Source organism: Zootoca vivipara, chromosome 6, assembly GCF_963506605.1.
Source record: "Zootoca vivipara chromosome 6, rZooViv1.1, whole genome shotgun sequence".
NCBI lineage: Eukaryota > Metazoa > Chordata > Lepidosauria > Squamata > Lacertidae > Zootoca > Zootoca vivipara.
The window spans coordinates 31,359,395-31,384,866 of NC_083281.1; positions in this window are offsets into that span (position 1 = coordinate 31,359,395).

Genomic DNA, 25,472 nt, shown 5'->3' on the forward strand with positions numbered 1-25,472 from the left:
TTTTCAGGACCCACCCTATACTTGCAACTGTAATTTGCTTTAACTGTTATTAGTACAAAATTTCAAATTATTGTAACCCGTTCTGGGATCTGTTAATGAACGGTGGGTATTATTATTATTATTATTATTAGCTTAAAAACAGTTTCAAAACAGCACAGTGAATACCAGAAGATTAGTTTAAAAAAATAATACAAAATGTATACCTATGGCAGAGACCTTTTCATCCAACTGGGAAATATGGTCCAATGTCATTTCTTGTCATTTCATTTTCATTTATAACCAGGTAGCAGATAATCAGTTCATCAGAGAGACCTGATTCCAGTACAGAGATTAATTTTATTTAGGTATCTGAAGCAGTAGTTCATTCACTTTCTCTCCATCTATCCACAAGAGTCAGTGTAGTGTAATGGTTAGACCAGGCATCCCCAAACGGCAGCCCTTCAGATGTTTTGGCCTACAACTCCCATGATCCCTAGCTAACAGGACCAGTGGTTGGGGAAGATGGGAATTGTAGTCCAAAACATCTGGAGGGCCGAAGTCTGGGGATGCCTGAGTTAGACTGTTGGACTAGGACCTTGGAGACCAGGGTTCAAATCTCCTCAGCCATGAAACTCAATGGGTGACCTTGGACTGATCAGAGTCTTTTGGCCTAACTTACCTCATGTTGTTGTTGTAAGAATAAAATTGTGGGGAGGAGAACCAGGCACACTGCTTTGAACTCCTTGGAAGAAAGGGGGGAGATAGAAATGTAATAAGTAAATAAATAAAATAATAAATGTAAGTGTCATGCATAACACACTACATAGTAATGAAAGGACACTCTTAAAATATGAAGAACCTAAAATAGTAAGAACAGGCCGCAGAGCCATCAAAAAGCTACAGCGAAACCACTAAACCAATAAAAAGAGCAGAGCAGCCATGCTAATCTAAATGTTAAATAACCTGGTGCCTAAATACTCTCAAGGAGTGGGGCTCACATTTAGGAATATGATACCAAAGATGAGGTGCCATCATTGAAAAGGCCCCCTCCATCCAGAGAAGGGTATCATTATTTGTATGCACTTTTGTGTTTTTCTATTGTAAACTGTGGCCTTTGGATGAAGGGCGGTACTGTATAGGAATTTAAAAACAAAAAATGACAGAACATAAGGGCTAGGCAGGTTTTCTGGGAGAAAATATGGCTTGCCATATGTTGAAGCTCTGGTTCTGGATTTCCTGCCTGTACTTATCTATAAGATTTCTTATCCCGCAAAGGCAATGTACAATGATAACAGCAAAAACTCACAAAAGCACAAAAACGGTGGAAACATTTAAAATAAAGCTAAAACAATACAAGATAGGCTCTCATGGCAAAGACCCATTTATTCAGCTCGGAAAACCTATCGGAACAAAAATGTCTTCAGTTGTTTCTTGAAAGTACATATAGTGGATGCTTCTCATATCTCAACAGGAAAGCTCCTCTACTGCCACACTAAAAACACTGCTCTGCATTGCCACAAAGAGGGCTTCTGAGATACTGGGAACTTGCAGGAGAAACTTTCCTGCAGAGTGTAGATATCTGTTGGGTGTATAAGGGATAAGATGGTCTTAAAAATCATGGAAGGAAACATAGTATACACTTCCCCCATAGGGCCATCTTAAGCATATCGGGCGCCCGGGCGCCATGGTGCAATGATCGCTCCAGCGCCCCCCTGCCCCGTTTCTCACTGCGGCGGGCGGGCGCAGCCGTGCGGCGCCCCCCTGGTGCCCTGTGCCACCCGGGCTTGCCTTAGAGCTGGCCCTGTTCCCCCACCCCAAGCAAAATGATTCTTTCCCCATGCCCCCCAAAAGCATCACCGGTGTGGCTGTGCAGGGGAGCTCTGCTTATCTCTTTCACTTAATTAATTAATTATTTTTATTATTACTTTATATAGCACTTAAAAAGACAGTTGTTCTTTTCAATGAACACTCCAGGATCAAAGATGTTTGCAGTTGATCATGTGGATACTGTTCAAATGACTTTTCTTCTTGCAATCTGCTCCATGGAATTGTTCTCTAGTATTTGTTGTCTTTAGATACATTGCTGAATGATATATCTGTAGCTATGTAAAAGTGGGTGTGTGTGTGGGGGGGGAGAGTCACTTGAAACAAAAATCCTCGCTAAAAGGTGGTCCAGAGTTACTTAGACAAGTTAAGAGTCAGAAAATGGAGCCTCTCAACTCATATGGGACAAATAAGCCACTTTGCAGATGGTAGAAACATCTATGGTACTTTTCCACCGACACTGGAAAATCTGAGGACTGCATCTGATTAAGCCTTTCCTCAGAGTAAAAGTCCATTAGGTCCAATTGTGTCCGACTCTGGGGTTGCGGCGCCCATCTTGCGTTATTCGCCGAGGGAGCTGGTGTACAGCTTCCAGGTCATGTGGCCAGCATGACAAAGCCGCTTCTGGCGAACCAGAGCAGCACACGGAAACGCCATTTACCTTCCCACTAGAGCGGTACCTATTTATTTACTTGCACTTTGACGTGCTTTTGAACTGCTAGGTTGGTAGGAGCTGGGACCGAGCAACGGGAGCTCACCCCGTCACAGGGATTCGAACCGCCGACCTTCTGATCAGCAAGCCCTAGGCTCTGTGGTTTAACCCACAGCGCCACCCACTTCCCTTCGTCAGAGTAGACCCATTGAAATTAATGGACTGAAGATGGTCATTGTATACATTGTCTACGATGGGTCTACTTTGAGCAGAATTAAAACTGGACGCAGCCCTGACAGTTTCGGAGATCCAAAAAGCGTTTCCACATTTAATTGTTGCACGTCTTTGGGACATTCAAGTACAGAGGGTGGAAGTTCATCTGTTTCTCAACTAAAAGAGTGTGGACCTCTCCAGCACAAAAAGGATTGAGGTGTGTGTGTGTGGCACTGCTTACATGGAGAGTAAGTCCTCATTATATTACAACCAGCTGCCTCATTTAGCTTGTAAAATTATTTATTTTGATACATAATTACATGGGTTGATACTTTAGTCAGCAATTAATTAGTTCTAATTGGAGTGTAAATTAATTAAAAGAACACACTTTGTCAACTACAATTTGTTTTTATCCAGCTCAGTACTGGGATGGGTGTGAAAATGAAGACAGCAACCCACATAGGGGAGTGTTGGAGCCATTTCCAAATTGACACAAGGCTGTTCGTAATTATTCCACAACACTAAGTAGGTACAGCGATGTTCTATTCTGGGTAGGGTGTTAACAGGTGCTAAAATGAACCCATGCTGTTTAGCCTTCAAGAAAGGCTAGACTGAGAAGCGTGGAAAGCCCACATCATTCCATATATATATATATATATATATATATATATATATATATATATATATGAAACTGGTTATAGGCTGAAAACGCCTTCTTAAGAGACAATTAATCACGCATGACACATTTCATTGTTATGTGGCTTGTTATCATAGGGCAGTATCCAATGCAATGTAGACTCGTTGAAATTAATGGATATAGTCAGATTGAATTTAGTTGCATACAGTCTATTATTATGTCTTCTTACTAATCCAGCACCACAATATCCTATCTTGCTTCTCGGTGAGAAGCATTCCCCCCCCCCATTTCACTAAAAATAAGAAAAAATATCATTAATTAAATGCATCGTTATACCCATTGCCATTATTGTATTACATTCATATACTCTCCAGGTTTCCAAAAGTAATCAGCATATAAACAGATACATACAGCAATGCACTTAACTGTGTGAAATATATAATTAATTACAAAATTGTGCTGTATCATGGGAATAATTTTATATGTATCTTACATGAAATGTATGTACTTTTTTGCATATAATTTTGAATATATGTAGTTGGCCTTCTTGAACAACCATACCATGCATGGCTTTGACACACATGGGCAAAGGAGTGATCTGCTGCAAAGCTAAGACAGGTCAGAACAGCCAAATTCTGTGTACAAATCCATTTAAAATGGATTATTACTCCATCCCTGATAACAATATCCTGTTAAATTCCTGTTCAATCAAAAGTTTGAACATCTATCCAACTCGGGTTTCTGCAACTTTATGCCCTCCAGGTGTTTTTGGACGACTCCTATCGTCCCTGGCTATTGACCATAGGGGGGCAGACTGAGAATTGTAGTTCGAAACATCTTAGAGCCAACAGGTTGGAGAACGCCTATCTAAGTGGCCTATTGACTAATTGCTGCAGAACTAATTCATGGGGATTTGCCATCTGTTCCATTTTATATTTGTGTCCTCTAATTTCATTTGCTGATTCAGCTTTTAAAAATTTGCATACATTTCCATGAATCAACATATGTGTGTGATTCCACGCTCCCAGTCTTCTGGGAGAGATGGAACTCTAATCTGGTTTCCATGCTGAACATCTGATGTTACAAACAGGGTGAAGAGATATCCTTGCTGAGATAAATTCCCTGAGATACATAAGCACTGAGTAGATTCATGGGAAGTCTACTTTATATAAGCATGTTGGCGCTATCCCTCAGAACTCTCCCTCCCTCTCCTTGTCTAACTCTCTCTCTCTCTTTATGTATATACAGTGGTACCTCGAGGTACAAACGCCTCAGGTTACAATCTCCACTAACCTGGAAGAGTTACCTTGAGTTGATAACTTTGCCCCAGGATGAGAACGGAAATAATTTGCCGGTGGCGCAGCGACAGCAAGAGGCTCCATTAGCAAAAACACGCCTCTAGTTAAGAACAGTTTCAGGTTAAGAACGGACCTCCGGAACGAATTGAGTTCGTAACTAGAGGTACTGTTGTTGTTGTTTAGTCGTTTAGTCGTGTCCGACTCTTCATGACCCCATGGACCAGAGCACACCAGGCACTCCTGTCTTGCACTGCCTCCCGCAGTTTGGTCAAACATATGTTCGTAGCTTCGAGAACACTGTTCAACCATCTCGTCCTCTGTCGTCCCCTTCTCCTAGTGCCCTCAATCTTCCCCAACATCAGGGTCTTTCCCAAGGATTCTTCTCTTCTCATGAGGTGGCCAAAGTATTGGAGCCTCAGCTTCACGATCTGTCCTTCCAGTGAGCACTCAGGGCTGATTTCCTTCAGAATGGATAGGTTTGATAACTAGAGGTACTACTAGAGGTAAGTTTGAAAACTATAGGTACTACTGTACTTCAAAGGGAGAAATGACAAAGAAACCACAAAGAATGATTTATGTGATGAAGTGGAGGACACCACCATACCGGAGACATTCCTGATGAAAGTAGGATGTAATTTTGTCATAACAGGTCCTTAGCCCCACCATTTTTGTCAGAGGCATATATTCACAGAGCGGGTGCAAATTGCAAAAGGGGAAGGGGAAGACTGAATGAGCTTTACGGCATTTGTAATATCAACATAATAATAATAATAATAATAATAATAATAATAATAATAATAATAATAAATTATTTATACCCCGCACACACACACACCACTCTGGGTGGCTTCCAACACACATTAAAATACATTAAAATATCACAGATTAAAAACTTCCCTAAACAGGGCTGCCTTTAGGTATTTTCTAAATGTCAGGTAGTTGTTTATCTCCTTGACCTCCGATGGGAGGGCGTTCCACAGGGCGGGCGCCACTACCGAAAAGGCCCTCTGCCTGGTTCCCTGTAGCTTTGCAGTGAGGGAACCACCAGAAGGCCTGGAACCCCTGTTCAATTCACTCTAAGGCCAATGGGCTAGCCAAGAGCTGCTCCTTTGTGGAGCACCTGCTCTGCATGTTGAGCACCCCAGGTTCAATCCTGACATCTCTAGGCAGTACTGGGTATGCACCGTGTCCTTGGACAGCCAATGCCAGACAACATCAGGCTAGATGGACCAGTGGTCTGACTCAGTATAAGAGGTTATGGGATATACGGAGGTTATGGGATGGGAAGAAATCTGAAGCCTATGAAGTCTTTGATCTGTCTTGAGAAACCTTGTTAACAGCATGGTGTGAAAACCTTCCCAGAATTGTCCAAATTTGCCTCATAATCATAGCTAAAAAGTTATCCCCTTTTAAAAGGGATTTTCCCTTATGCTGAATAGGCTTCCTCGCGAGAAAAGGGAAAACTTGGCAGCTATGCATAATTCAGGGTACATAGACAGCATTTATGCATACCCTTGGCACTTGTTCAAAGCAGGGTGAGCCAACGTGGCACTTGTTGTCGGACTACAATTCCCACCACTCCTAATTCTTGGTCATGCTGGCTGGAACGGATGGGAGCTATAGTCCAGCCATGTGTTGCATGTCACCCCAATCTAAGAGTGATGCAAGATTCCAGGGGTTCCAGGCACTTGCCCAGGGTTCTCGTTTCCTTTTGGAATGAGGCACAGTGGAGATTATGGTGTCTTTATGATAAATGGTTTATTTACACACATGTGCAACCTGAGACTACAATGGAGAGGTTCACAGCATTAACAAAGGGCCTTGTTTCCCCTGCAGCTGCAGCCTTGGAGTCAAGCAGAAATCAAACATCACTCTTGAACATCACTTTTGAAAGTGCAAATTTGGTAGGTTCCATTTTAAATGTGAACTGCATTGAATTTCTCCCTCATTTCTAGTGGTCATAGGCAAGAGACATCTCAGGCAGCACCATGCAAAGACGTTTTTACTGCCTGTGTTCTCCTTGGACCATCAGTATTCCAGGCCCAAGGCTGCATTTCCAATCCACAGCTGTTTGCTACCATGGTTGCAGGCAATGGCAGGATTTCTTTCTCATTGATGACTTCCCAAAGGTGGCTGGGCAGCTCTACTTCCAACTGCTCCCTCAATCACAGAATTAGTAAATATCTGCCAGCTTTGCTTAACCTGACATATTACTCTCTCCAACTAATGGAAGCAAAACCAGTGGACATTTGATTGAATACAGTTTTAAATTGTCAATTTTGACTGATTGGTTATCTCTCTGCCAAACAGCACTTCTCTCCATTCCTAAACATGTATTTTGACAAGACATCTGAAAGCCTCATCTTTCCATCACTTAGAGAATGAATAAAAATGGAAAGCCCTCCGTTAATTACTGCAATTTGATTGGCACCAGCTTTCAAACATTTCTCTTTTGTTCTCTTAGTATTTCCTAGTTCAATCTTCTGAGTCACATTGTATTCACAAGATTATTACTTGGGCTGCAATTACAACTATTGAAGCCTTGGAAATGTTGCTTGCCAAGTTTTTTTTTTTAATTGTTTAAGTCACATCAAAGCTTAAAGAGAACTTACCACCCAAAAAAGCAGTGGGCACATTTTTTTAAATAACCTTAAGTTCTGGGAGAGGGAAGGCTTGAATGATACCCTTACCTGATCATTTCCCTACATAAAAGTATGCTTTCCCATTGCACACCTGTTTTGCTTCCATCACTACTGTTAAGACCAAATGTGGCCTGTACCAGCGGTGGGTGGAATCTGTGGCTCCACATATTGCCATCATCCCTGAGCATTGGCTATCCTGGCCAGTGCTATTGGGAATTAAAGACCAGCAATATCTGGAGGGCCACAGGCACCTCACCACTGGACTGCACCATCTAAACTTGCAATTCAATGCTCAATTCAAGATGTACCAGTAGGCTCCCAGGGGCTGGGGAGCTGACCAGATGGGAAGAACCTTTCCCTGCTGGTCTGCTCCTGGACCATAAATTGAGGCCTGTAGCTGTAGATATTTCAGCTGAACTATTTAAAATTTTAAAAGATGATGCTGTTAAGGTGCTCAATATGCCAGCAAGTTTGGAAAACTCAGCAGTGGCCAGGGGATTGGAGAAGATCAGTCTACATCCCAATCCCAAAGAAGGGCAGTGCCAAAGAATGCTCCAACTACCACACAATTGCGCTCATTTCACACACTAGCAAGGTTATGCCTAAAATTCTACAAGGCAGGCTTAGGCAGTATGTGGACCGAGAACTCCCAGAAGTGCAAGCTGGATTTCGAAGGGGCAGAGGAACTAGAGACCAAATTGCAAACATGCGCTGGATTATGGAGAAAGCTAGAGAGTTCCAGAAAAACACCTACTCATGCTTCATTGACTATGCAAAAGCATTTGACTGTGTCGACCACAGCAAACTATGGCAAGTTCTTAAAGAAATGGGAGTGCCTGATCACCTCATCTGTCTCCTGAGAAATCTCTATGTGGGACAAGAAGCTACAGTTAGAACTGGATACGGAATAACTGATTGGTTCAAAATTGGGAAAGGAGTACGACAAGGCTGTATATTGTCTCCCTGCTTATTAAACTTATATGCAGAATTAATCATGCGAAAAGCTGGACTGGATGAATCCCAAACCGGAATTAAGATTGCTGGAAGAAATATCAACAACCTCAGATATGCTGATGACACAACCTTGATGGCAGAAAGTGAGGAGGAATTAAAGAAGCTTTTAATGAGGGTGAAAGAGGAGAGTGCAAAATATGGTCTGAAGCTCAACATCAAAAAAAACTTAGATCATGGCCACTGCTCCCATCACCTCCTGGCAAATAGAAGGGGAAGAAATGGAGGCAGTGAGAGATTTTACTTTCTTGGGTTCCATGATCACTGCAGATGGTGACAACAGTCACGAAATTAAAAGACGCCTGCTTCTTGGGAGAAAAGCAATGACAAACCTAGACAGCATCTTAAAAAGCAGAGACATCACCTTGCCAACAAAGGTCCGTATAGTTAAAGCTATGGTTTTCCCAGTAGTGATGTATGGAAGTGAGAGCTGGACCATAAAGAAGGCTGTTCACTGAAGAATTGATGCTTTTGAATTATGGTGCTGGAGGAGACACTTGAGAGTCCCATGGACTGCAAGAAGATCAAACCTATCCATTCTGAAGGAACTCAGCCCTGAGTGCTCACTGGAAGGCTCACTTTTGCCACCTCATGAGAAGAGAAGAATCCTTGGAAAAGACCTTGATGTTGGGAAAGATTGAGGGCACTAGGAGAAGGGGACGACAGAGGACAAGATAGTTGGACAGTGTTCTCGAAGCTACGAACATGAGTTTGACCAAACTGCGGGAGGCAGTGGAAGACAGGAGTGCCTGGCGTGCTCTGGTCCATGGGGTCACGAAGAGTCAGACACGACTAAATGACTAAACAACAACAAGCTGCAGCAGTTGCCTATCCATGATGCTCTATGTCACACCAAACTCCATGAGCTGTAACCAATAAAGTTGTGCTCATTATGAACCATATTTGGGCCTACCCTCCTTACCCTTCAGCAAAAATAGTTTGTCCTTTGATATTCAGCATATGCTACCAAGCAGTATCTCTCTTGACATTGTGCATATTTGTAGGCCATTGGAAAAATATAGATGAAGTTTAGCATTTTGAAATCTTTGCTGAAAAGTTAAGGGCAAGAATGACAGTAGCCTATTATTTAAAGTAGGAAGTACCTTCTCCTTTGTTATCTATCTATCTATCTATTTATTTATTTATTTTTAGAAAATGGGATCCTGCAATAATGAGCAAATGAACTAATTGCACTTTTAATTTGCTTTCTATTGAAATACAGTATAGTCACTTTAAAAAAAAAAATTATTAAAGATTTCTTGAATTACAAAGGTGTGTGCAGTGTCACTTATATTTTAACATATATCTTTTTGCAAATCAGTTTCATTTGTTAAGACACTAAGAAGAAAGAGGGAAAACGAGGTAGATAGGAGAAGGGAGGGTGGATGGGAATCTACTGCCAATCAATTTCACGGGCTGATCCTGGGTATTTATGGGAGAGTAATACACAACAAATCTCTATCCACTATCTCCATAATTGTAGAAATAACACATGCAATCTCTTACTAATGGCATCAGCTTTCCCAGTACTGTCAATACGTTTCGGGAGCTGCACTGCTGCAAATAACATAGAATGTAATGCCTTTTCTGTTTATTATAATTTGTTCTTTGAGAAGAATTGTCCCGCTGATGGGCATGATCTGCTCAGGCTGACTGTCCAGGTGTGAGCATAATCCGATGAATCACTTGAGATGTAAAATGGCTTCTTTTTACATGGCCGACCTGCCCCAAGGCAAAATGCAACTAAATATTACTGCAAATATTCTATTACAAGTTGTGTTTAGCTTTTAATGATTTGCCGTAACATGCCTGATTAAAAACCTGCCTGAGTTCTAAACCTAATGAACCTTAAACTTTCACATTAGAGACATTAATTATGTCAGTCCCAGTGGCATCCCAACAGAGCACAGTTAGCCAGCTTTATTAATACAGAACCGAGGGCTTGCTATGGAGAGACAAAAACAACACTTAATCCCCTCCACCCCTACTGAGGCATTAATGGATGAAATGCTAGCTGTTGGGACTAGTGGATACAAGTGGCCTTTGAGCTGAGCAATGTAGGAAGAGCACATAGTGCTTAGCTATAAGCTGAAAAAACAGCTAATGATCCATAGCATCATTGCCATCATCTGCCGGTGAGCTGGGAAAATTGGGTTGGCTGCTGATGTTGGGGACAAGGAACCGGTGGCCCTCCAGGTGCCCATGGGCTACAATTTTCAACATCCGTGGCTACTGAACATGCTGGATGGGATGATGGGAGCTGCAGTCCAACTGCATCTGGAGGACAATGAGTTTCCCTTCCCTGGTTGAGGCATGGGGTGGCCCAGATGGTGATGGAGTCTGTTTTCATAATTGCACTAGCTTTGGCTATTAAAAGAAAACATCCATTCATTCAAATTACATCTGTGTCGCAATTCATTGGCCAAATTAGCACAATTGCCATTATGTACGTTCAGGGCTGGACCAAAACAAACAACAAAGCTGAATGTTGGAAGATGTGGGACAGATAAAAGAAAACTCTTCTTCATGCAGCCCAGGTATGTGGACCCCAGAAGGTAACGTGGCCCTTGAGCTGAGTTGAGAAATCCACTTACCTTTCTCAAGCTGTAGCGGCATTGCGGGGTGGTACTGCTTTTCCTGAAGCATCTCTGATGAGGCTGCCTTATCAGGGAATTCCTAGACATTGGGGAGCCAGAACAGCTTGCCCAGGTTGAATTTAGCCTTCCAGCAGGCATTCCTGAAGAGGCAGAGTTGATTGAACCTGCAGGTTCACTTAGGTCTGCTCCTCAGGAATATAAACAAACTTGCCACAGCCTTGGCACACAGATCGCCTCCCTTCATATTGTGCTGTCTATATTTTGACAGTTTATGTTTGCTTTTGACCTTGCTGTGGACTAAGTCAGTTGCCGTATTCAGGGCCAGGGAAGATTTTTCTCTCTCAGACTAACTAGCTCTGTCTGAGGGTTTTGCCTACTTCATAGCAATTGTCACAGCTTTGGGCAATTGGGTAAGCCTTAGTCATGCTGGAGGGGAGGCTGTAAGCCTTTGCCTGACCTTCCAAGAGAAGTGGCATCCTGTTAAAGAGATTCTGGAGGAGGTGATTCTGTCCAGATGTCCAGACAGCGGCCAGGGCCATAGCACTCCTTGAAGTGGGAGTCCTGATGAGGATGTTCCTATTTGATGTAAGTCATAGGACTGCCTAGCCTCAGGATGCCCCCACAAGATACTTCTAGCAGGTAGGCTGGTTGTGATAGGTTCAGTGGCGTAGGAAGGGGGGTGTAGTGGGTGCGGTCCGCCCCGGGGGTCATCATTAAGGGGGGGGGGTTGACAAAATGGCAAAAATATGTGTCATGAGCTGGTTTTCTCTGGGATTCCCCTCCCTCCTTCCGCACCTGCAGGGCAAAGAGGCAAGGCGGCGGTTCTGGTGCGTCTGGTTCAACGCTGAGGGGACGCAGCATCCCCCTTGGGCTCAGCCACCTGTGGCCCACGGGGCTTCCTCCAAGGAAGTCCTCTCAGAAATGCAGCGTAAGGCAGCTCTCGCCTGCCTTCATTTCCCCTCCCACTCTCCATCCCTTTCCGCTTCTTCCCCACTCACTGCCACGGAGCCCTAGAGGGAAGCAACGAACACTTGGACCTATATTCCATTTGTGGCTGTGGCAGTTCCTGCCCAGGCAAAGGCATGCCAGCAGACACCTATCTCACCCCGGCGGCTTAGCAAGGGAATGGTGAGGCAGACTTGGTGAGCAAGGTGCCTGCCCAACGTGGGCTTCAGTCGCAGTCGCGCCCACGCCCACCCAACTCTGCTCAAACGCAGAGGACAAAGTTAGGGGGGAAAGGTTTTAAGTGCTTATGCTCACAGTGTTAAGTAAACAAACTTGAAAATAACACTTGCAATTGTAAGTAATTTCAATAATGGGGGGGTGACAATAAGTTTTCTGCACCGGGTACCACCTGACCTTGCTACGCCACTGGATATGTTGTACCCAATGCCTATGCCAAACATCAATGAAGTTGAGGCCTTATTTGATCCAATTCGAGGTGTCCTCTCTGGTTCCTTTAATGGGTTGGGATGGTGATGCTTTGCCATGCAAAGGTTCCTTTCTCTATCCTGCAATGCTTGTGGCGGTGGAGGATTTCTGTTCCCATCTACAGAAATGAAATGTAGCCATGGCTCTCTTGTTGGCATATTTTGCTTCTGGCTCTCCTCCTGCCAGATATCAATAGTGCTTGGATTTTCCCTCAAATGGCTGGCGCTCATGTGCATATGCATAAGCACACTCATTTGTGGAGGACAAGTGGTGGTGGGTGCTTCAGAATCCAATTATGTGTTCATTATGCTGCCTTCCCTGTGATATTGATTGCAAGTTCTGCTGAAACCAAGCAAAAGACACTTAGCTAATTATCACTGAACAACATGCACTTGGAGGTCTTATTCTCTAGGCTGAAGATTCACCACAACACTGGAAATCTGCAGAACCATAAACCATGGGGCTTAATTTGCACACTGCTCACCATACCTATGTCCCAGGATCTATTTTCAGCATCACGGGACAGTGTCAGGGACTGGACTGAGGAGAATGGTGGAGTCCTCCCATCCTCCCCCTGCACTTCCCAGAGAAGAAGGGGACAGCATAGATTTACAACAGTGGTTTGCAGAAGACCATAGCTCAGAGGCTGCAGAGGGGAGAAGCTGGGAAATATTGGGAGAGGAGCAGGAGGAAGAAGAAGCACCAGAGGAGAGACAGCTAACACTCGGTGTCTTTAGAAAGCATTTCATACTCCCCCTCTCCCAGGACCCAGCGTAGATTGAGAATAGGAGAAGAGAAAGCTCAGAGGACGAAAGGACAGATCAGCTGACACAGGGATGACGTATAATAGGACAGATGGAGGGGTTGGGGCTTTACTCGGAGCAACACCATTACTGCAAGAGAGACACTTTTCAAAGCCTCTCTCTGTGAATATTGAATAAAAGACTTGGTAAGAACTCTTCTTGTTTATCTAATTCTTGGGTGCCCACTGTGGGAGGGATCAGATTCCCTGAAGCCTGGCAGTCCCAGAACATATAAAATAAGAACTGATGAAAGTGCCCGTGAGCATGTGCAGAGTGCATTCCCCTCACCAATGAGTAGCTAGAAAGAATCCCCATACACCATGGATTAGAGTCAAGGCTTCCAAATGAGGGGCTTTCCATCTGGATCAGTGGCACCATCAGGGCAGGACTTGGGGGTAGAAGTTCAGGGCCCTAATCAGCAGAAAGAGCAGGAGAGCCTTCACATGCAGTAGAGTTGACTCACCACATGTTTAGGTAAGCAAAGTCATACACATTGCCATCGACAGAGGAGGGAAACATAAGGCCGTTGAGTCAAAAGTCTAAAATGACCTAACTTCACTGCTGGTCTAGTTTATCAAGTGCTCTCCAAAACAACACACAAACCGAAATGCCACCATCCTTTGAAATTTGCACTTCTCTGAATTTTGCAATGTGGCTCTCCAGACACATAATGTGTACAAAAATGCACATTCAAGGGTAAAGTGTGCCTCAAGATTGGTGAAAATCACACTAACATATTAGGGTAGATTGCTTTGCAAAAATGTGTATCTTAGGCAAGGTTGCAGAGAAGCATATATAGAACTTCACCGATGACTTTTCACGAGGACTTAAAAAACAAAACAAACTTGCAGGCTGGTGAAGGAATGTGGGGAGCTGAATGTCAGACTGGGAAAAACGAGAAACTGAGAGAAAATGAAATTGACAGAATTTCTTACCCCTATACTTACATCCCCTGCACACCCCACACCCTTTAAAATGCTGAAATACCTATAGACAGAGGTGTTCTCCATTGCAAGTTTGCATATTTAGTATCCTGTTCACTGCAAATGAACAAAATATTGGCTGCAAGAAGGAGCAGGAACTCCATCTGCCAACAAAAGGGATGATCAGACAAATAGCCAGAAATCAATATGGTGACAAATTTCCAGTAGAATCATGAACTTGAACTGTCCTTCATTCATGCTTTATTCAGAACTTCATTCAGTACTCTCTGTCTTTTTGGTAAGTAACATAATATCTGCCCTGTATCTGATATGTTTGTTTGTGTGTTCAAAAAAATAAAAATGCAAGCAGAGCATGCTTTGGGGCAAACAGGAAATCCTATAAGGCAGAAGATATTGCAGCAAGTACCGTGGAACATCCGCGTTGAGGCTGCACCACCCGTTGTTCACTCTCTGTCTTTATTTTATTTTATTTTAAACATTTATAGATTCCTGAGTTTCCTCCCAAGAGCATGCAGAAGATAACAATTAAGATTAAACAACAACAACAAAAATGCACCAAACGATTCTTTAAAAAATCCCTTTACAATTCCACGGAAACAGCAGCAAAGGACATGATGACACAGTACAGCAGCAATAACGCTTTATTTGAAAAACAGAGGTAGTGAAAGAATTCAATAAGCCAACAAATTGCAAGCCAAATGCCTTCCCAAAAAGGAAGGTTGTTGAAAAACCAAGAAAGAAAGAACAACAACCGAGTTTCTGAAATGCAATTAATAGGGATGTAGGGGGGAAAGATAGTCCTCTATCTGAAGGACTGTCCCTGGGCAGTCCTTTATTCAAATGAATTGTCCGAAGGGCTGTTTGACCTGAGTCCGGTTTAAAAATAAAGAGCCCAAAAAGGGAGATCAGGAGCATGGAATTTGCCAATCAACAGTTAGCAGCACCTGGGCAGCAGACAGAACAGGCACACAGCTCAATTGGCCACAGTCTTCTCCACAATGGTGAGATGCATTGCATTTCTATTTAAAATTATAGTAATTATTTCTCAATGCAGAAATATGCAGAATAGCACATGCACATTTTAAGCGTATCTGTGTCATCAGTTCGGGTGATGAACTTCATTGAGACCATCTTTGCCTTGATCCAGTGCCTCATTTGTACCGTAGCTCGTTGGGAAAAAGAGGCTGTCGGTAAAGGATAGTCATTTATTTGCTGTCCTCCTCTAAATAGAAGCCCCACTGTGAAGCAGATTCCAGAAGGCCAGATGTAGTGGAAATCTGCACATTTCTGATGACATTAGTGCATCCTCTGACAATCGAACGAGCTAATTACTCCCTAGCCATATATTAAACCAAAGCTTGCAGAAGCTCATCTGAAAAGAGTGTGAGAGAATAAATTTACGATATGCCATCCTCAGGGATATTTGTTTGGCTCCTGCTCTTTTTGTCATTTAGATAACAATTTGAAACAGGGTTTTTTTTTGGGGGGGGGGGTTGGCCCAGGCTTTAGGTGAATCAGTAAGAGAACTCTAACATGGCTTAATCACATTTTGGATTGGTGTTGTTTTTAGTGTGTTATTGTAGGGCTTTTGTATGGGGTATGACACTTTGGAGGCCTCTTGAGATTAAAATGCAAGGGACAAATATTTCCAAAGTACAAGTGCGGTGACCACGGCAGATGGAGGCTCCGGCACGGTGTGACACTGCTTTGGCGCGGCATGGCGGAGGCGGGCGAGGGCGGTGAGCTGATGCCGAGAGGTGCTGCGTCCAGCCTCTGCCTTTTCCCTGGCGCCCTGGTGCCCTGTGCCACTAGCCTCTATGGGTAAGACGCCCCTGGTTAGAGGGACCAACTGGACAGCACTTCAGGATGGAAATGAATCATTGCCAAGGGATTCCTGCACTCGTCAGAAGGCAAATCCAAAAAAAACCAAACAACAATAAGAAACCTCCCCACTGAAGGTAGCCAGTCTGCTGCCCCACAGAAGATGTTGTATGGAGGGCAGGTTTATGTGGTTTGGGGGAAATGGCCTCATGGGGAAAATTTGAACCCCTGGTGGCGGGCTATGCCTGGCCCACAGACCAGATGTTCTATCAACCAGGTTCTAATCCCATCCTGACAAGTATCTTAGCTTCATATTGCATTTTTCCTATATGCTATTCAGAGCTGTCTTTAAAAGTAGCAATTTGAAAAATCAGGCATGTTTGTATGAATGTATGGGTGCTAAAATACATGAATGACGAAGACACCGGAGACCAGCCATTCATAATTGCACTTACACAAAATAAGATCTAGACTTTTAAGCAAAAGATTTCTTAATCACTGCTATTTTTCTATACCTTACATTTGATTTTCTTAGGCAATATCCACGCTGTCACCCACACCTACTTATTACCATTACTGCTGTTAATTCATCCCAGCCTAATCTGGTTTTTGATAGATTTCTTCTCTTTTTCTTTAGATCTGCCTGCCCCATGCACAGCATGAAAATTGTGCTATTGTCGTTTCTCATGCCTTTCTCCATAGATAATGGTTTTGAGAAGCAAAATTGCTATGTTGAAGTCTAGAATCCCATCCATTCCCTTTGAAACCTTGATAACAACAAAGCAAAGAAGATTTGGGGAGGGGGAGGCAAAATGCATTTCCCTGCAAAACGGCTATGAAATCAGAATGGTGTGGCTTGCGAAGGGAAAATATTAAAGGCTGGGATCAAATAAACATCACCATCCAAATAAAAGATCTGTCTCGGAGGAGAGAAAACAATTTCCATTTGACAGGATTGAAGGAAATTGACAGAATTCATTTTGCTGACAGATAAGATCCAGCTATTAGACAAAAACATGTTCTGCCATGGGGTGCCACTAGCTGTTGGACATTATTTTATTTGCATTCTGGATTTGGTGACAGTGGCTTGTATCTGATGCCATCCGAGGAAGCAAGGAACTGTTGTGCATTAGAAGGATTTTGCTCTGGTCTGAGAACTGAAGATGATTGAGCCTTCTGGGTTCTAAGAAGAGGGCTAGTGTTGTAGATTAAACTAGTGCATCCAGACTGGTGGTTCTTAGCACTACCCAGCCATGCTCTTTTGCAGAGTAGCTGAGAAAACCCAGCCAGATGGGTGGGGTATAAATAAAATTTGTTATTATTATTATTATTATACTCATGGAATGGGGGTGGCTTTCTGAATTTGTGGGGATATACTGTGCAGTAGCCAGCTAACCCCTGCATGCCTGGCAGCCTCCCCAAATCTGCTCCAGAATGGGAGAAACCCCTCAAAACCAATTTAGCACACAGACAGAGGAGTAAATCCTTGCACTGACAAGACAAATCGTTTAGATACTGCCTACTACAGTCGTACCTTGCAAGTCAAACGGAATCCGTTCCGGAAGTCCGTTAGACTTCCAAAACGTTTGAAAACCAAATCACAGCTTCTGATTGGCTGCAGGAAGCTCCTGCACTCAATCAGAAGCCACGGAAGCCCCGTCGGATGTTCAGGTTCCAAAAGAACGTTCGGGAGCCAAAATGTCCAAGTTCCAGGGCGTCCAAGAACCAAGGTACCACTGTATTTATTTTCCATCCACACTAGCAGGGCTGGTATAGCTGTGTAGGCAGGGAAGGAACAATTCATTAAAGTGTGCTGGGTTTTTTTAAACCACCACCACCCTGTGGATCAATTTTTAAACATCTTTTTTAAAAAATGCAGATTTTTTTTGAGGGGTGTTAATGCAATGCTGTTGTGTTGGCTATAAGGTTGTTAGTGAGTGTGATCAATCAATCATTACTGTTTACTTTGTTTAGCTATAGATCATTACAAATATAATAAGTTGGATCCAGACCAGGGCTGCAGTCCTGGGCACCCTTACCTGGGAAGACCTGAATATGGTTATTCTGTAAGCTGATCTCTATTTATTTGCGCTTCGAGACCCCAAGACACCCCTCCCCCCTGTAAATAACTTCACACGGAAACATATTTTAGTTTAAGTTATTGGGCAAATTTTAGGCCACAACTTTACAGTTGTGATTACAGAAAAAGTAAGCGGCATTGGCTCAGGCATTGCCAAACAGACTATAACTGACTCCCCACCTCTCTGGCTGGTAGTCTGAAAGGGTAAACACCAAACGAGGGAGCAATATCGATGAAGACTGACTGAAGCTCACCCCGGGGTTCCTGTGGTCCTGGCATGGCCCTAGCCCCTCAAGCGGACTTCGAATGAGATTCAGGACCCCCAGATTCCTTTACCAGAGTACCCTATTCCTGGAGGGGCAGGTGATAGCCGCACCTCCTTCCCCCCACATTCCAATAAACCAATGCCTAACCGCCAAACCTTACAAGTTGTGACGATTGCTGAGGGGGTAGGCGAGAACCAAGTGGCTGAAGCCAATATGCCAAGTGGAAAAAAATTACTCCCCAGCCCCTGTTCCAAAACAGGTGACCCAATCCAAAGCAAGGCCAAAGCCACACTGCCTAACATTAGGGAGGCATAGCTGCCAAGTTTTCCCTTTTCTCGCGAGGAAGCCTATTCAGCATAAGGGAATTTCCCTTTAAAAAAAGGGAGAACTTGGCAGCTATGTAGGGAGGGAGGGCGGGTGTCCAACAGCGCGAGGGAAGTGCCCCAAATTATGTTGTGCTGCCACATTTACAGACCCCAGGAATCACGCCACCTCATGTGATTGGCTCAAAGAGCCTGGCGTGATCCCTGAGCAGGGAGCTAAGGCTAACAAATGACAAACTTAGTTGGTCTCTAAGGTGCTACTGGAAGGATTTTTTTTTTAATTAGAAGATTCCAAGTTCATCTTGTGGTATCTCCAGATAGGGCTGAGAATGCCTCTTTTCTGAAACCCTGAAGAGTAATTACCGGTCAGTGTAGAGCCAGATGGACCAATGGTTTGAGTTGCTATCAGGCAGCTTCCTGTGTTTTGGGATCAGTCAAACATCTGGTTGGAAACTAGGAGCATTCAATGCTTTGTGCATGCCACTTTTTCCACACAATTGGGAACTCTTCTTTTCGAGGGCTCCTCATCTGCTAACATGAGTCCTATGTGCACATGTCCAGCTGAATGCACATGAGTTAAAAGGGCATAGGCTTGCTGCCATGAATACACTCCCCTCCCACTGCCACAAATGCTCACTTGCCTGCACAGGGCTGGGAAGTGAAGGTGGCATAAATACATATTTGATTCTGCAGAGGTGATAGTCGGGATCTTGCCAATCTATCATTTTTTCTGTGCTTTATGCTTCCCATTTGCTTTTCAGAGTTTTCAGCCTCTTGTGCAATTTGCATAATCATATTCTTCTGTTTGGAGGTTGTCATCTTGTAAATGACATTAATTGCTTGGGGGGTGGGGGGGAGAATGAAATACACTACTCTTGAAAGAGATATATACGCATATTTGCATGTCAATTTTTGAACTATAATCATATGAGAAGAAAAAGAAAGACAGAGAAAAACCAGCTCTACAAAATGCAGCACTTTAATTATGGGAAAAGGCATTTGAGGTGTGATCAGTTTAAATATGCATTTATTTCAGTGTGTTTGAACCACCTGCACTGTCTGGGGAGAGCGGGGGGGGGGGGGAGAGTTGTGGGAGCTAAAAATGGAATGGTTGAAGACCAATTTATGCATTCAGGAAAGTTATGTGATAACCCTTTGCTGGGACTGTACCACTTCAAGCTGCTGGGAGAGGTGAAATTTTTTTGCATAGGCCCCCATGTTCTGTTTTATGTTAAAAACCAAATCCCACTGGAATGTATCAAAGTCATTTCAGAGAGAAATTTTCAGTCCCACTTCTTGCTGCCAGGCTTTTCATTTTAATAGATCCAGAAACTGCAGTTCTTGCAGAATCCTGCAGCATGACTGCTGATAGTAGTGAGACCTTGTCATTGTATCTCACCTCTGCTCAAAGACCTACACCGACTGCTAAGTTGTTACTGGACCAGAAGGTGTTTCTATTGGTAGATAAAGCCATCAAAAGCTTTGGGACCTATTTGCATGAAGGGTTGCTGCACTCTAGTTGTGGGGAACCACAGCTCCCATTACCATTGGCTATTGGCTATGCTCGCTAGGGCTGATGGGAGTTGTGGTTCAGCAACAACTGGAAGGTCAAAGACTCCTGCATTACTTCATATATAGCCACTTGGCCACTGTAAAATGAGGAACTGGCATTTTCATAAGTGCCACCATAATGTTCAAATTCCACTTGCAATAATTTTAATGTGGCAGCACCTATTCTCTGACACTCGCCACCTATTGATATTAGGCGGGCACCTTTGTTGTGCTGTTTTGGGATACCTGCTAAAACATTTTTTTGGTTAGGCAAGCCTACAGAGACGCATGGTGCATATTTGCTTTTCCTAATCTATTGGATTTATCTATATTTTGATGAAAATTTCATTATGTCTCCTGTTTTTAAAGGCCGTTTTCGATTTCTACTTATAATGAAGATTTCATATCACTTTATGTAAACTGCATGTGTGTGTCTATTGCCTGCAATCTGAAATGGTACAATCCAGAAAGCCATAGCTGATGGGGGCCTTGAGGAGGATATTCAGTGAGGAAGGAAGGGCCTACTGCTCAATGAATAAATATGGGTCTAAGGCAGGGGTCAGCAACATTTTTCAGCAGTGGGCCGGTCCACCATCCATCAGACCATGCGGTGGGCCGGACTATATTTTGAAGGGAAAAAATGAACAAATTCCTATGCCCCACAAATAACCCAGAGATGCATTTTAAATAAAAGGGCACATTCTGCTCATGTAAAAACACGCTGATTCCCGGACCGTCCGGGGGCTGGATTGAGAAGGCGATTGGGCCGCTTCCAGCCCATGGGCCTGAGGTTGCATACCCCTGGTCTAAGGAATCCCAAGAAGAGAAAGAAAGTCTATAATACAAAAACGTACATTTAAAGCACATGGCTTCCCCAAAGAATCCCGGGAACTGTAATTTAACCCTTACAGAACTAGAATTCCCAGCACCCTTAAGCTACAGTTCTCAGGATTCTTTGGGGGAAGGCATGCACTTCAAATGTGCTTTAAATGTATGGCATACAGGCCACCGCTATGAGCTGATCAGTGGTGCAGTGAGGGCTGAACCTCAAGGCCAAAGTCCAGGGTGCCACAGCCCAGCACTCTCCCCCTGACCCACTACCCACAGAGCAGCAGCAACCAGCAGGCATTCAGCTCCTGGACTAGTGAGGTCATGCCAGGGTCCACAGGGGCCGACACCGATTATTGTGGCATCCTTTCTTCTTATGGAGGAGAGGGCTGTTGGTGGCTGCTAGTCATGATGGCTGTGCTCTGCCTCCGCAGTTGAAGGGAATCATGCTTGTGAGTACCAGCTGCTGAAGACCACACAAGAAAGGAGAGTGTTGTCGTGCTTTGGTCCCCCTTGCAGTCTTCTCATAGGCATCTGGTCAGCCACTGTGAGAACAGGATGCTAGGCTAGATGGGCCATTGGCCTGATCCAGCAGGATTGTCTTACTTTCTTATGTCCCCCCCCCCATTTTTTTATAGCCAGGTGGCAGCTGGCCATGCATGCCCATGGTTAAGTTCCTTACTTAAAAATCTATGTCCTCCTTTTCTACAACAAAGCGATGCTTATTCCCAAGTAAACATATTTAGCATCAGGTAAGGGAAGCAAGCACTGTTTTATTCCTCTTGTCATGCCATTGCTATGATTTAAGAGAGTTTTTGAAATGCAAAGCTGCACCTGGTCAGATTCTTTTTTTATTATTATTCCTAAAAGGGGGGGTAGCAAGAACTCTCCATTGCTCTGCTTTAACAAAACAAACAATCCCAGGGCTCTTCAAAATTCTACAGGCAGCATTCCAGACAGTCTTGCATTATAAGACATACTGGAGACCTGTGACCCCTACCCTGAGGACGCAAAAACTCCAGGAAAAATAAATTGTTCTAGCCTTCATTAGGGATTATGGAGGGAAGTGAATCCCCTTTACAAAAAGCCTCAGGACATATTTGCCTTCTCTGGAGGGGCTCTTATGCTTTAAATTTTATCCACTTTGTCCAAAAGGGAGGAAAATTCTTGTTATTTTAATGTTCCCCATTGAAATGAATGGGGAACTAGAGAGCAACTTTCAACGGATTGACTTGAAACCCAAACCGCTGTTCAAAGCGCTGAGAGCACATAGCAACTTGGAAGCTGATCAGATTAAAAACAAACAAACAAACAAGAAAACAAAAACAAAATGCACATACAAGGTGAAACCTGGGGCCTTTGCACACCCCTAGGATCAGGGATTTTCTGACTGCATTATATGTGCTTTATTATTCCTAAACCGGAAGGATGCACAAAGGCACTATTTTTCATTGTGCCTTGTGTTCGTCACATGCAGCACTATTTCCATTTTCTGTCAAATACATTATTCGTCCTGCTGTGATGAAATTACATAATTTACATAATGAATTATGTACAGTGGAACCTCGGTTTATGAACACCTCGGTTTATGAATTTTCGGTTTATGAACGCCGCGGACCCATCTGGAACGGATTAATTCACTTTCCATTACTTTTAATGGGAAAGTTCGCTTCAGTTTATGAACGCTTCAGTTTATGAACAGACTTCCGGAACCAATTACACCCATGTTTCAGTTTATGAACGCTTCAGTTTAAGTACTCCACGGACCCGTCTGGAACGGATTAATCCACTTTCCATTACTTTCAATGGGAAAGTTCGCTTCAGTTTATGAACGGTTACTCTGCGGACCGTCTGGAACGGATTAATCCACTTTCCATTACTTTCAATGGGAAAGTTCGCTTCAGTTTATGAACGCTTCAGTTTATGAACAGACTTCCGGAACCAATTGTGTTCATAAACCGAGGTACCACTGTACTTTAAATAAATTATGTAAATTGCATTCCTCTTATACTGCTCCATCACCTTCCTCTCAAGGCAAAGGAAACACATACGTACAAATATGGAATGACATGATCAATTAGGTATCGTCCATGGTCTGAAAGCTACAATAAACAGTGAATACCAATCACATTTATTGGATTTATTTTCGTTTTGGACACGTGACGAATAAGCTACCAGTGTCAATTTCCACTCCCGTGTCTGTTTTCATTGGAATTCTCTGACATCCCTGCTAAATCATAGTCTCTCCAAAACCTTCTCACAATGGGTCAGAGCAACATGGCATAGGGACTTGGTAGCAAACCGAAAGTGATAGACACAGTTCCTTCTTGTGCACTTTCCCTTTAACGTTCACTGGGCATAAACAGATTGCACATTAATTTATGAGACTGAACACATCATGCAAAATGGAATCACCGAGATAGCTTGTTACAAATTGGAAGCTTACATCTTCCGAGAGAATAACTTTACACTTTCTACAATATAACCGCAACATAATTGTGGATAATTATGTTCCATATTTATAGAAATATCGAGATGTGTATAAAAACTCATTGGTATAATTACACACCTACATTCTGATGATAGTTTAGCAACGATGCTGGAGGAAGGCTGCCAAGGCTTATGCTGTGGGATATGTGTGGCAAACCCTACCCTGAATCAACACAAGCACGGAGCAGGAAGCCTCTGCAAAGTGATGCTTGGGCCAAGTCCTGTTTATCTACTTCTCAAGAATTCAATACGTTCTTTGATTTCCCGACAGTTGAAATCTTCACACTTTGCAACAAATTATCAACTGAACAGGCCATTAAAATGGGCAGAAAGTGTGTGCAGTTAAAGACTTAAGTAGGCATGGTTTGTTTGTTTGCTTGTTTTTTGTTCTGCATGCAGCGCTGTTTCCAGTCTGCTGCAGTTCACCTCCTGTGAAAGGCTACATTCTTTTCTTTTTCTCTCTGCCCAAATGTGGTGAATTCATGCAACTTAATTAAATTACATAGTAAATTGTGTTAAGTTACATTGTCATGGCATTATTCCACTCCATTCAAAGGAAACACAATGCAAGTAGGGAGAGCATAATCAATTATGTACCATTTGCAGACTGAAAGCAGCAATAGCAAATGCCGATTGCATTTGCTGGATTGATTTCTGTTCTGGACCCTGGATGAAAAAGCTAAAACACCAGCAATTTCTGCATCCCCTTTCTGCTTTCATTGGGATTCTCTAACATCCCTCTGGGTGATACAGCCCTTTCTGGACTATAATAAATAATAAAATTATTAAAAATAAAGCTATAATATCATGATGATACTGTTAGAAGAGATATCTTTATCTATATAAAATGTGATGAGTTTCAGGTTTAAAAAAATACACATGTAATTAAGAGTACACTGACTGTAACGTTAGGATAATATTTCTCTTCACTAGATCACTGAAATTCAAGGGAGACCAGAGCATATTTTCTAGGATTATGACTTCAGTCTACAATGGATATTTTCTACACTGCATAGCACAGCAATCATATTTAGATATTCAAAAGCAGCAATAACCCCATAGACACCACCCAAACTAATCTGTGTTGCAAACTGTATTGCGCTCTTAGTATAAATTGTAATCTATCTGTTGCCTAAAATAGCCTGAAGCTTGCATCGGTCTGGGATCTCTTCTTCTTCTCCTGCAAAGACACTGATAGCCAGTTAATGGGGAATCAGATACCCAGAACAAACCTTTAAAAGAAATGCAAATATGCATAAGCCTTACAGTGACAGTAATAGCATACTTCATATCCATGCCGCCAAGCATATTTGGCTCTTCCTCTCTGTACCAACCCTTTATATAACTAATCTCCCATCCATTTTGCATTGTAAAGGTCTCATAGACCAAGTTCAGAGGGCAAGGAAATGTACAAGTCTTTTGTTTCACACATCAAAGTATGACTGTAAAGACGTTGGTCCAGTGGTCCATTCCTTTTAGTGCAGACAGCTCTTGCAAATGGCAAATTTAATAGGGATTCCACCCCTCTTCCATCCTAGTCTGGTGGATTCATTTTGCCCCGCAATCCACTTCTGTATTCTCATTTCAAGAAGAGAGCATGTAAACCTAATTTTGGAGCTGGAACATGTATGTTTCCCCCCACAACTTTTACTGTGTGGTAAGGAAGCACTCCAACCGCTTTGTGGGTATCTAGAAGCCTGGGATTGAGGGAGGGAACACAGGAGCCAATCAGCATGCATACTGGGCTCTTAAGGGGCAGGGCTTAGGGGTGGACCAGAGGGAAGACTTCATCCATCTGATCCTAGGACATTTAAGTAGGCTTGTTGGTTTTCCCCGCTTCAGTCTTCATCTGGACTTGCTTCCCATCCATCCTTTATGGCTTATCGTTCTTTGGGGTACAGACTTTGCTATGGACAGCTGGGGGTTGCTGGTCTCAGGGCTGGGAAGGAATTTTGCCCACAAGAGTCCTGTGGTTTTCACCAACCTCATGGCAATCACCATAACTTCCTCATGGCGAGGCTGGATACTTAGTAGAGAGGGGTGGTGTTATGGCTTGGTCTCTCCCACAAATGCGAGATGATT